Raw genomic sequence first — 14010 nt, 5'->3', positions numbered from 1 at the left:
AAAATATCAGGTCATTCTTACTTCATTCTTTATGCATAAATTACTCTTAATCTTCCACCCACTCCARTTGGTTAATGCTCATGCAACAGTTAAACCAAAAGAAGATATCTTCCAGCTCCAACCCAGATATCTTTCAAAATATGTATAGCAGATTGTCTGGAACTAAAATTATCAACTTTCTAGAAGTTGTATCCTTTTAGATCCTGAGGCATTCCCTGTTTAMGTTTTAAAATTAAAAGTTGAAAACTCTATTTGTAGCACTGGTAAATGAAAATAGAAAGTTAGATGCTGAAAACTGTATTGAACTGAAAAAATACTAAATGTTCAGATAAAACAGATTCAGATATGTCTATTTGCAACAATGCAGAGTAGATTCTCTTCATTAAGGAACTTGACACACTAGCAATTACTGAAAGTGAGCTATAGCCTACCTTCCCAGCCTATCTTGACAAAATAGATTGTTTTTGCTATACATCTCTTGGAGATCAGAAGAGTGCTTATCCACTAAAAAAGTAAAGGAGGAAAAGGYAGCAAATGTTGAAATCCAAAAATGAGAGAAAGGCCCTATCAAAATCAGTCAAATTTTCTGCATTATCATTCAGAGAGCTACGATTTTGTGAGATTTTCTATTATGTAAGTACTTTTGAAATAACTGTCAAAAAAAATCTCTAGTTATACTGGGAAGTCAAACTTGTAAGCACTTGCTAAACTAGACCTGAAATAGTTCTCATGAAATACTGCAAGAAAAATGAAAAGACCACTTATAGATAGTAATTCCCAAAGTGAATGACATTGATAACTGGGAATTTGGTAGTACTTATGCACAGCTGTAAAGCTGTACAAGTGTGCAACACATGTCAGGGTCTTAAAGGATGGGGAAAGGTCAATGTAGCTGTTCATAACGATCAGCATCCCCCCAGCAGGATTGTGTTTACAGTACTGGGCATGAACGAACATCTTGAAAGCATGTGATCACGAAATATCTGTAAGATGTTTGGGAGGGGGGGAARGAATTCCTATAGGTACTTTTTACTTGTGAAAACTGCAAAAGAAGAAAGGAGATTCAAAATGGTTATTCTGCTGTCAACAGAGTATGTGTAGGAGGAAGAGGGGAGGAATTACAATACAAAACACCTACTGCTGGAAGCCAGATCGGAGAGGAAAGTCAGTATAGCAAATATTATAGTATACAGCCCTCTTGAATTTCTAAGTCTTGAAATTTCTATTTTCATTAAAGTGAAGGAATATGCTTGACCAGTGTCTTCAGGACCCATAAACTGAGGGGAAGTAGCCAGGGCTGAGTCTATGGAAAGTGGGACTCAGCACATGCTCAGTTCAAATCTCAGTGGGAAAAAGGGATTCTAGGGGAGAATTATTAAAACTGCTTAGGAGGCAATTTATTGCCAAATATAATTTAARATTTTATCTCCAGCCTTCCTGGCTCTGCAGTCTTACTTGAAATCCAAAAACTAGAATGTAGTTTTAGGTCTTGTTGAAGAAAAGCTTTGTTTGTCTGATGTTGGAGGGAAGATCAGATGAAAATAATCAACTCAGTGCCTTCTTTCCCTAGCCAGTAATAAATAATCCAAATAAGACAGGATGAGCAGAGACTTCAACAAATCTGACCCCAAAGCRCTGTCATGGATCTAGAAACTGGAGAGTATCATTTGTTATATTATGAAAATCACCATCACTGATTGTCATTTTGAGATACTTTAAAATATTTCTATACAGTTATAACAATTTTCTATATAGTTAAAATAGTTTCAAGCACCAGGGAGTAGGAAYTTTCTCAATAGGTGTTCCATGGGCTTAAGAAAATGACATTTCAGTGGTGAAGACTTGAGTTTTGGCATTATATATGCCTGATATTTATGTGGATACACAGTGAAACAATTCTAAAAGCCTGCCATGACAAAGAATCACAGAACTTTTTTCTTTCATCATAGAAAAGTGGTCAGGCTAAAGAAAATATTTATTTGCTTTAAAACTACTTTGATTACCCCAGTCTTTTACTGGAGAGAGTTAACACAGGTCTCTTACATCCCTTTACTATCTCTGACCTGTCACATGACCTCATCAGCTTATTTGCCTAGTCAAGCTTATGTAGTTTTAAGGACTATAATATCTACTTACCATATTGAACTATGACTGAGAGTGTTTGTAAAAGATGTTTTAAGCTTCCATAGATAAAAGCACCATACAAATACTATCACCATGATACTATCATTATCAAAAGACTTTGAGAATATCGTATAAGAAAATAATACCTGTAAAATAACCCTGTCAAGTTAAAAAGATAATGTAGCATTTGCAACTGTAATATTTTTGTCTCTGTCACATTATTTGTCCTTGCCTTTTTTTATTTCCAAAGCTTTTTGTCTGCTGAGGGAGTATATCTGCTCAGCGCAGATATATCTGCTCAGCGCAGACAGCGCAACTGAGTGTGTCCCTGAGATTATAGGGGTGAAGCCCTGTGTGAGGGCATGGGGGAGTCATCATTTTGCAAAAGTCCCTCACTTAAGGAGTACTTTTCCCTTTAAGTGAGAAAATCAAAAACTTGCAATTGTATTGAAAACCATAGCTTTGGGAGGAAAAAGGTAAAAAGCTTAATTCTATCACCCTGTGAAAGAAAATAATATCCATCACTCGTGGGGTGAGTGCAGAAAGAAAATGAAATGATAAAGAGTTGCTTACTGTGATGGTAAACAGAGATGGAAGAAATAATGTTTAAAGGGTGGAAATCAAAGGTCCTGGGGAAGTGATAGTTGTTGTATGCTGTGCTGCTGCAGAGGCTAATCACAAGAAAGAAATACTCTGTCYTTGCCTTTCCACCTCCAGTATAACTACTCTCTCTGCCACCGAAGCACAGGAAGATTCAGGGTGGAGATTGGATTTTGCAGAAAAGAGCCCTAAGGGCCCAGTTACAAAACAAGACCTATCATGTAAAAAACCCAGCATCTTTCTTTAATTACACAAAAACAGAAAGAAATGGGGAAAACGCCCCAAGATGTACTAAAAGTTTTGATCATAAAGAAAAATCAATGAAAAAAAAAGTATTCAAATTTGAATAATAGATGGATAATAGATGGCCTGAAGTGGGAGCAGTTGAACTAGAAAAAGCAATTCTGAATGTCTCTGTAACCATAGAAGTGATAGAAGACAGAGCCATCAATAGCTTAACACTTTTAAATCAAGATGTACACAATATTGACCAAATTACTGCATAAAATTGTTTTGTACTTGACTATTTACTAGAATCTCAAGGTGAAGTGTATGCCTTAATTACTGAAAATTGCTACTTCTATGTTGATCATTTCTAATAAATTATTACTGATATTTACCACTAGATAGCCAGCCTTTGGAGAGGTCTATCCTCTTACCTTCCCAAACATTGCCTCAAAGTTTCACAATGCATGGAACTGGTTGACATAAATGACCAATCTTTATACTGTTTTGTTATTTTTTAATTATACATTCTGGTGAGCAATTTGGTTATATAAATCATTCTTGTTTCAACAGTATTATGATAGTTGTTTCTACTGGTTTACTAGAGTTAACTTTGTCAAGCCTCATTTCTTTCTTAAGTGTATTCATGTCTTTCCTTAACCACCTGAAAGAAGCTTCCCAGAGACTTTGAAGCAGATATAATTTTCCTCATATTCTTTCTAATGATAAGAACCTGCAGGAAGAAATCATTTAGGGATGTTTGTTTGTTGATTTTATGACAGTTGAGAGTTTGACAGAGGTGTACATTACCGTTATGTTTTTACATTTTTAGGCTTTTACTTTTTTTCTAYAGCTCTCGTGTGGATGACACTTACCAGAACCAGGCTCTGCTTCTTTTGTAAATGCCCTTAATAGAGTTCTACATTTTTTTTTTTTGACTTTCAGTCTTATTATTATTATTATTTTATTTAAATGTAAGTATGTCAAAATCAARAGTCTACAGGCATAATTTTTATTTTATCTTAGTATTATCTTCTTAGAAAATTGCATAGTAGAATGTCCTTTTATTCTTAGACCGTTTGATTTTTGCCAGATTTAGAAGCTGATTGGCTGAGATTTATTCTTCATATTATGAGTATTCCATGTTCAACCATTTAATGAAATCAAACCTACATCCCCTGTATTGCAATATACAGCATTATATTTATTACAGGAAAGTGTTTTTGAATAAACCAAAAAAATTATGAATGAACTACCTTTATTAAATAACAGAATACAGAATATATGATCTGCAGTATCCTCAGGGTAATGTAGTCTATTGGCTGCTCTCACTTCATTAACACAGTAGAATTAAATCATGTTTGCTTAACTTTACGCTAACATGTACTTACTATATATTACCCCTTCATTCAGATGAAGTATGTCTTTTTACTATACARTCTGAACTACATCTTCATCATATCTTATCTATATAAAATAAAACGTTCCTTTTATCTGCTGAAACAAACTCTGGCCTGAGTCACATTCTACACCTTTCTAGGTTTTCTTGTCCTATTTCTCATTTAATAGGGGTAATTCACTTTTCCTACTTATTCTCCACAAAAGCTTGACTTTTGCCGTCCTGAACAAGGAATTRTTTGTTGCTGTCTTGATCTTTCTCAGATCTTACAGAGAACAACAACCACATGATTCCCTCACCAACAATTCTTTATCCATGGAGCTCACTTAGCAGTGATAGATTACYTGATGTATCAACCTGAATGACAACGAAGATACAAAAACAAAGGTCCCTGCAGACAGAATGCTTACACTTTACCTTTTCATATGCCAGTATGTGTTTTTTTCATCACAAATTAGGCTTAAACACATTTATTTTATTTCACTTTCCTAGTTACCTAACTCCAAGAAAAGACATTCATTTATATTTTCAGAAGTATTTATATCATTAGAGTCAATCATTTCATTTGAGAAAGTGTTCTCATCTCCTCTAAAAGCACATTTGGATGACATTTAAAGTTACTGAGTCAATAGAACTGATGCTTTCTTCTTCTTAGAATATAATTTTATAAACACCTATCTGGAAAAAATAAAAATAGAAGAAAGAATGGATTTTGTCCAGTTCATTTGCAAAAGTCTATCAGGAACTTTAAGTTTGTTCTGCTTTTGTAAGAACTTTAACTGTTAAGATTTACTTTTTAAGGCCAAATTCAATCCTGACATAACAAGATGTTATTGTTACACTAAACCCAACAAATTTGGATGACAACTACTTAAGGTACTTTTAGTTTGATCCATTAGGTTACTTGACGTAATATCCAGCACAGCTTCTTTATGAGTCTATCTGCTAACTCATTGATAGGAAGTGGCACAAAACTTTCCCAGTGATGAATCTGAAGGCTAAGTTCTTAGTATGTAGGTCTGTTCTGTGAAATTAAATCCTTGCCAGCTGCCTTCTGGGTGCAGAACTATGACAGTCACAGCTCCCACTTCCAACATGAATGTTACAACCACAGAGTGCACTGGGGCAAGAGCTTGTTCTGCACCTTTTCTTTGAGATGAATTATTTTAATTTGTATTACAGAGTATTAATTTTCAGCTTATTTGTTACGGAGGAGAGAAGAAACTCCAGGCCTTGCTCCAGTTAAAAAGCTAGATGCAGGAAAAATAAAACTCAGAACTGAGGTGTCCTAGTCTTTTCAATGAGCAAAAAACAAATATAAAATACATTGAAAACTAAATTAAGATGTCATTGCACACAGAAAATGACAATCATGGAAGTGTCACTTGAAACCTCAGTCTCTGAAATGACTAGTTAACAAACTGTTCTTGTAACCAGAATCTTCACAGCCAGCTACAGCTTAGGAGAGAAGATACCTTCCTCTTCTTCCTATCCCTATCCTCCTTCTAGTTGGGTTTTATTAAGTCAAAATACTAGCRTATTCTTGGGAAACTATTCCTCTTACGCTAGTGTGGAATAAATGCTCTGTCATCTGTTCTACTAACCAATTGCTTCCATAAATTTAATTTGTTGAAGAAACACTTCTGTAATTCAGAAGGATAAGGAACTGCATCTTTCCCTTCCCTTCCCTTCCCTTCCCTTCCCTTCCCTTCCCTTCCCTTCCCTTCCCTTCCCTTCCCTTCTTTTGCCGTACTAAAAGCCCACACATATCAAGCAGAGGATAGGATTGGATGTTACCACTTAAAAAGCTTCAAGTTTCATTTTCCTGCATTTAACTGAATGCTGCTTTTGACATGTCTTCAGGTGCTACTTTTAGTTATTTTATATTTTAATGCACACTGACATTTAGGGTATTTATAGAGTTTATTACTTTGATCAAATGAGTGYCAGATACAGATGGATTTCCAAGCAAGTCAATCTCTCTTGCTATTGGACTCCCATTAGGAAACAGACATGGACATAGAAGAAGTTGCACGATAAATACCCTCAGTGAGATTATGTTACAGATGGGAAGGAGGCAAAGGCGAGCACATTTGCCATCTACAGTTAATTCTCTGAGATTATTAAAAATGGAAGCAATGACTAAAGCACCCTCAAAGTTACTATCCAGCCACTTTCCTTCCTGTCACCACTGACTGAATATCCACAACAAACACCTGCAGTTGTTGCCATCTATAGTTAGGAAGTTGTTCTTCCTACTTGTTTAAAGTAACAGCACAGTACCTGCAGAGCAGTAATAATCCTGTGAAAGATCACAGGAGAAAAAAATGTTTAATGCTAATGTAGTTTTGAGAATCATGTAATTGGCTTWAAAAAATTCCTATGTATTAACTCAAAGAAAGATTTCAATTTTCCAACAAATTACCCAAATTACCTGTACTCTCTCTCTTTATATATATATATGTATACATATATGTGTGTGTGTGTGTATATATATATATATATATATATATATATGTTTCTTTAGAGTAAGGAAGGCACACAAGTTTATTTAAACAGAAAAGGAACTGTAAAGTCCGCTGGGTAACAAGGTTATTAAGTGTCTCTTTTTTTTTAATTTATTTTAAAACAAAGTATTTTACACCATTTGACATTTGTAAAAGGAAGAAAAGTGAAAAAAAGACAAATCTRCTCACAATTCCATTATATTTTCAAACTGCAAACTAGCAATTAAGGACAAAGAGCCATAAACCATGCACAGGACTGAATGATTTATTTATTGATAAGCAATATATTAGTTAAGTCGTATTTCAAGAAAACAAAAAAAAATCTTCAGAAACTAGAATCTAATCCACTTTTCATTCTTTTTTCTTCTTCTTCTTTTTTTTTTTTTTTTTCCTTTTTCCTGAGAGGTAGATGAAAATGAGTAACAGAGGACTGGAAGAATGTGTTAGGCCTAGACAGTCTGGCAGTGCAACTGAAATCTTTATCAGACTTTGGCTTCCGTGGGAAAGACAAGAACAAGATGARTACCACCTCTGATTTTAACTCTAGAAACAGAGCAGCCTCACTGAGTAATAAACCTTTCAAGTTTAATCAAAATAGAAATACATTTTGCTACTGAGGGTCATCATTGTTAGAAGAGGTTACCAGATAGCACATTAAACAAAAAGGGGTTCCTGTCACCATAAAGGTTTTAATGCTGTTATTATCCCATAAATGACAGACAATGGAAATTTAGGAATGATGCTTTCTTCAACTGTAACCTCTCAGGTATGTCCAAGTTTATATTACACCTACAGGAGAGTCACCTTGTAATGTGACTTTTTTTTTCTATGTAACTGATTTCTGAAGGGCAGTAGGTCTCTGTAGAGAAGATCAAATTATAATCCAAGTTAAATGAATATTTTACCTGAGTTTTTTGTAAAGAAATTGTAATGGACAAAGGAAGAGTGGTCAGTAGGGATGAATAATGAGCAATCAGTGTTATTCTGTGTAAAATACAATCAGAATAAAGCAATTACAGCTTAGAAGTTAGATTAACTAAATAATAAAATCTAATAAATTCTATCTCAAAATTCTTGAAGTTTTAGTCTACTAGTACCTATCTTACAGGGTATGGTACTATGTGACCATATTATCATCAAGGTAATATGAGGTATATAACCTTAACATCTTGCTTATTCTTAGCGACTTAGAAATACTCTCCAAATCTCAAATCTCTATTTCTGCAAAGYTTGTTATTTACAGTCCTCCCATCATTATATACAAAAATATGTAACTGATCTCCCAGAGCATTCCCAGAGTGCAGCTCCCAGAGGCAGTGAACATATGCAGCAGYTTGTGCAGCAGTTCGCACAGAAGAGCACAAAGAAGGGGCCTTCAAACATCATTGCTAGGCCACTCATCATCTTTGGAAGGACATGGAGAACAGKAGAGGTACCTAAGGGCTGGAAGAAAGCAAATGTCACTCCAGTCTTCAAAAAGGGCAAGAAACAGGACCCAGGGAACTACAAGCCAGTCAGCATCATCTCAATTCCCAGTAAGATAATGAAATAGGAAATATYTCATCCTGGATGCCATCTCTAAGCATGTGAAGGATAAGGAGGTAATCAGGAACACTCAGCATGGCTTCATCAAGAGGAAATCCTGCTTAACCAACCTGACAGTCTTCCGTGATGGAATGRCRGGCTGGGTAGATGAGGGGAGAGCAGTACATGTTGCTACATTGACTTCCGCAGAGCTCTTGACACTGTCTCCCATAACATCCACCTAGGCAAGCTCAGGAAGTGCGGGTTAGATGACTGGACAGTGAGATGGATTGAGAACTGGCTAAAAAGCAGAGCTCAGACTGTTGTGATCAATGGTACAGAGTCTAGTTGGAGGCCTGTAGCTAGTGGAGTTCCCCAGGGCTCAGTACTGGGGCCAGTCTTGTTCAGCTTCTTCATCAATGACCTGGATGAAGAGACAGAGTGCCTCCTCATCAAGTTTGATGATGATAGCAAGCTGGGAGGAGTGCTTGATGCATCAGAAGGTTGTGCTGCCATTCAGAGAGATCTGGACAGGCTGGAGAACTGAGTGGAGTGGAACCTCAGGAAGTTCAACAAGGGCAAGTAAAGGGTCCTGCACTTAGGGAGGAGTAATCCTATGCACCAATAAAAGTTGGAGGTTGACCTTCTGGAGAGCAGCTCTGCAGAGAAGGACCTGGGAGTGCTRGTGTACAAGTTGACTATGAGCCAGCAATGTGCCCTTGTGGCCAAGAAAGTCAATAGCATCCTGGGCTGCGTTAGGAWGAGTGTTGCCAGCAGGTTGAGRGAGGTGATCCTCCCTCTCTACTCAGTCCTGCTGAGGCCTCATCTCGAATACTGTGTCCAGTTTTGGGCTCCCTAGGACAAGAGAGACATGGAGCTACTGGAGAGAGTCCAGCATAGGGCTACGGAAATGATCAGAGGGCTGGAGCATCTGCCCTATGAGGAACGGCTGCAAGAGCTGGGCCTCTTCAGCCTGGGGAAGAGAAGGGTGAGGGGGGGATCTTATCAATGTCTACAAATACCTGAAGGGAGGGTTTCGAGAGGATGGGGCCAGATACTTTTCAGTGGTGCCCAGTGACAGGACAGGAGGAAACGGGCACTAACTGAAACACAAGAAGTTCCACCTGCATGTGAGGAAAAACTTCTTTACTGTGAGAGTGACGGAGCACTGGACCGGGTTGCCCAGAGAGGTTGTAGAGTTGTAGAGTTTCCTTCTCTGGAGATAKTCAAAACCCACCTGGAGTTGATCCTATGGAACGTGCTCTGGGTGACCGTGCTTGAGCAGGGTGGTTGGACTAGCGAATCTCCAGAGGTCTCTTCCAACCTCAACCATTCTGTGATTCTGTGATTCTATGATTCTATGATATTGGAAGAGCTGGTTGACTTTGGTAGAGGAATAAAAATGATGCAAAATGTAATAGTACAAGTTATAAAATCATGCCTATAAAGACTAATAACAATAATTGTAAKCTCTGATTTTACTAGCTGGAGTCAATGGAGGAGAAAGATCTAGATGACTTGAACAGCCATGAAAAAAGAAACGTGATCCTGGCACATCTGGCTGAAATATATTTGGGAGTAACTGGGAAACCTTAATGCCATGGTGGAAAGACAGTATAATTCTGCACCTGTTTGGGTTTACATCACACACCAGCACAATCCCTATGGGCAGCTGTTTGYGTCACGAATATCAGTGATGTACAGACTTAATCATTTGTATTTCATCATAGTTTGGTCCTTAGAAGATATGTGTGTCTTACCAGTATTTAAGCAAATTTCTTACTTCCTTAGCAACTTCCCCTTTTCAAATCCTGATTTTTTACTGTTAGAAATTCCAGGTAGATATTTTGATCTATTTCTCTAATCAGGTATGATCAGCTACATGCCTGAGATATCAAATTTCATCAAAGTTCAGTATTTCAGAGAATATATTTTAATAGAAGGTGTTGTAAAAGTATCCTTAGCTCAGGTCTAAGATTGTCTCCTTGTCCTGTTTCTACAGAGCAACCTAATTTCTACCTGCCTTTGCTTCTTGGATCTCAGACCTATTAGAGTTAATTGAGAAGTCTATTCCCGTATATCCATTGAACTCTTGATTACAAAGGTACATAGCATTCTTTGTTTTCTAGGTTACTTGATTTGAAATGATAAAAAAAAGAGTATCAGATGTCTGATCTATAGAATATTTCTTTTTACATAAAATGCAGGGTAGGTTTATGCAGTTATGATAAAATAACTTAAAAGTTTGCAAAATTCTAATGCTAACTTTGTTTCTCTGAGTCAGATTAAAAAAAAAATGCAGCAAATAGATGTGTTTGCGCCCTCCAGGGTAAACATTCTGCAAAAATAATTACTGTCTTTCATCTCCAGCAAAAATTCAGACAAGTGATAATGTCCATAATAATTATCATGGGTTAGTCATCCACAAACAACTCCAGCAATCAGAGCTGAAGTTACTAAGAAACAACTGGAATCTCCCTTGGCTCTCTCCTTCTAGATGGGGAAACAGCTGCTCCAATTGTCAAATATCTCTAGGGACYCCACTGACAAGTGAATAGGAGTTATTACAGCTTCTGATACTAGAAAGACAGTCGGGACAACCTGATCTTTCCCAAAGAAGAAAATAGCAGTTATCTTCATACACTCCCTGTCACTGCTTGACAGCTATTCAGCATGAGATCCCTTCCTTCCTCTGCCTGTAATTACAGCATTCTTCTCAGCAACACCTATGTCTGCCTTCCAGAAGAGACGTGACTTGACATATACTGAGCTTAGTTTAAGTTCAGTGCCCCTTGAACATCATAGTCACAGTTCATGCTCTAGTGTATTATGTATTCTTGTCTAGCATCAAAAGTCATTCCTTGTGATACATTAATGTGAAACATTTATACTAAGTTGATTGCAGTCATTTCAGTGCCAAACCCTTACCTCATAAAGCAACCACAATTATTCAGATATAAAGAATATTCCAGCTACAGAACAGCAGAAGGCTTGGTATTCAAAACAAAGGATGAGAAGTTTCACAAGTCACAGGAAAGTGCAGCTCTGGGATATCATCAACATTTAAAATATGGGACAATTTCTCATATAGCCATCGTAAATCCCCTACACAGAAAAGAACTGTTTAAATACTTGAACTGATGGGGATTCTTAATTTAGTACTATGACATTGCCTAAAGTTTTAACASCTGATAGAACTGACCAAATCCTTAATGATGGGTTTCATGGTAGAATCAAAACTTTACCCAGAGACAATTTGATTTCAAAACACTTCAGAGGGAAAAATAGAAATTTTTTATTTTGAATTTCTTATTTTATATGCTCACACACATTTACACACAAAATGACACATCCTGAAAATTCGATATTTTAACTTTTCAGAAATTGTTATTTTACAGGAAATGTGAGCTTTCCACTCTAGTTCAGAATGTCTCACAGTATAAAACCCTCAAAAGCTTTAAAGTTACCACTAGTTCAAGCTACAGGGGAAAAAGATCACAGTACTTTTTAAATTACTGGTTAACCATTTGTTGAAATGATTGTCATAATCGGTAAATGCTAACTACTTATATTGCATATATGTAGACCTGTGCTTGCATATGAAACATCCTCATTCAGCTAAAGCACATTATTAGGGACCGGCACTGGCCACTTGGGATGGGACTGACTTCAGGAAAATGAGTTATATAGCACAAAAGCCTTTGTATTGACAGATCTTAAGACTGCTTCAGAGATCAATAACTCTTCTGGTCAGCTGAACGCCTGAGTCCACATGTACAGGGCACTGAGGGCTACATTTTCAAATCTATGGGATATAATTGGAATTTTGATACCAAATTCAAAAATGGCAAAACTCTGATACCTACTTGTCTTAACTCCAGTACAAGAGGTTGCTAAATTCAACCTATGTCACTTTACAGATCTAGCTGCAAACATCCACAATTTAGAGAGAAATACTGGAATGACAAGAGCAAGTAACAAACTTGCCCTCAAGGCCTGCACTTCCACTGTTACTGATCAGTTTTCCTGTTTTCATCTTAACTTTCCCAGTGCTACTCGCCTAGCCATTGCTATTCTTTGTGAAATAGAAAAGAACACATTTCTGAAACTGGAAGCATCAGCACTCTTTTGAAGAAGATTTTACCAATAATATGCCAACTTTCTTAACTTTTTCATGTCTAATTTTGAAAAGATATATGCTTGTTTAGGACCAGAGAAGGGAAATTTGACTTTATGCAGTAAATTCAATATTTTTTTCTATAATATTGGAAACAAGGTCTGAGTCTCAGTATAAAGCACTCTTTAAAAAATACTTTAAAAACAAAGTTTAAACATCCCCAATAGGGGAAAAAAAACAAGCTGGAAAACCATGAGCCTTTTCTTCATGAGAGGAATACATCACATGGAATTGCTTAGCTTGGTACTCTGCTGCAAGGTGCAGAAAGTACATCTTCATTGGTATTGCTTAGGACCCAAAAGAAATTTTATCTATTTGCTAGATAAAATTGGCTCATGATGTCACCTCCTGCCTGCAGGTACGATCATCTACACGGGGGCACAAACAACTAGTGCAAACTGTCAACAGCCTTAGAGCATTTGGACATTTATAAGGTCTGAATTATTCTGGCCTGCTCTGCCAAGACACAGACATTAATACCTCCTTGCTTCTGCTCTATGTCTATCCATACAGATGTCTCATACAGGAATAGAATTGTGCCCTGAGCAAGCAATATGCCTGGTCTTTTCTGATTTCCCATTTTGCCTAAAATAGCCCCCTTTTCTTTTCCAGTCAGAGTAATTTTCTAATCCCTCTTCTTATTTTTATTCCCTTAAGGTTGCTCAGAAGAAGCAGGAGAAAGCAGATTTTCCTTTGGGAGACTAATTTTTCATTGCTCATGAAAAATTTTGCATTATAAAGCTGTGTCAAAATCTGTTCAGGGCAAGCGCGTGCTCTTTGATTTTGAAGGGAGTTTATTCTCCAAGTGGAGGAGAAGGAAAATGAAGTTTGTAGCATTGATCTAGTGACTGAGGCAGATTGCAATCCAGGATATCTGCACTTAATTCTGGTTTGAACTACCAACTTTCTCTGTAACCCTGGACAAATCATTTCCTATTTCTCCCTTCTTTTCTTAGCTATAATACTAAGTTATTCTAGGTTAACTGTAATGTCAAGTTGCTCCAGTTTATTATCTATATCATCTGCTCAGACTGTCATCAATTGCAGGTCAGGATTTATCCCTTTCTATGTACCTATTTACAACCTACTCATCACTGGGGTGAAGGGATCACAGACTCACAGAATGGCTGAGGTTGGAAGGGACCTCTGGAGATCATCTAGTCCAACCCCCCTGCTCAAGTAGTTTCAGCTAGAGCATGTTAGACAGGATTGCATCCAGGCAGGTTTTGAATATCTCCAGAGAAGGAGACTCTACAACCTCTCTSGGCAACCTGTTCCAGTGCTTAATAATTATTTGATTATAATTATCTATTAGTAATTAGATATTATTATATGATAATTTTATACTAGTTACTTGGGATATGAATTTACAGTCCATTTTTGGAAAAAAATATCTTTAAGTTTTGGAAGTTATCCTTCTACACAGCAGAATAACTACAGAAACAATTCCTACT

Source organism: Rhea americana, unplaced genomic scaffold (assembly GCF_003343005.1).
Source record: "Rhea americana isolate MKP2758 unplaced genomic scaffold, rheAme1 scaffold_134, whole genome shotgun sequence".
NCBI classification, from domain to species: Eukaryota; Metazoa; Chordata; class Aves; order Rheiformes; family Rheidae; genus Rhea; species Rhea americana.
The sequence above is the reverse complement of the archived record's forward strand: the minus strand, read 5'-3'. Positions refer to the sequence as shown.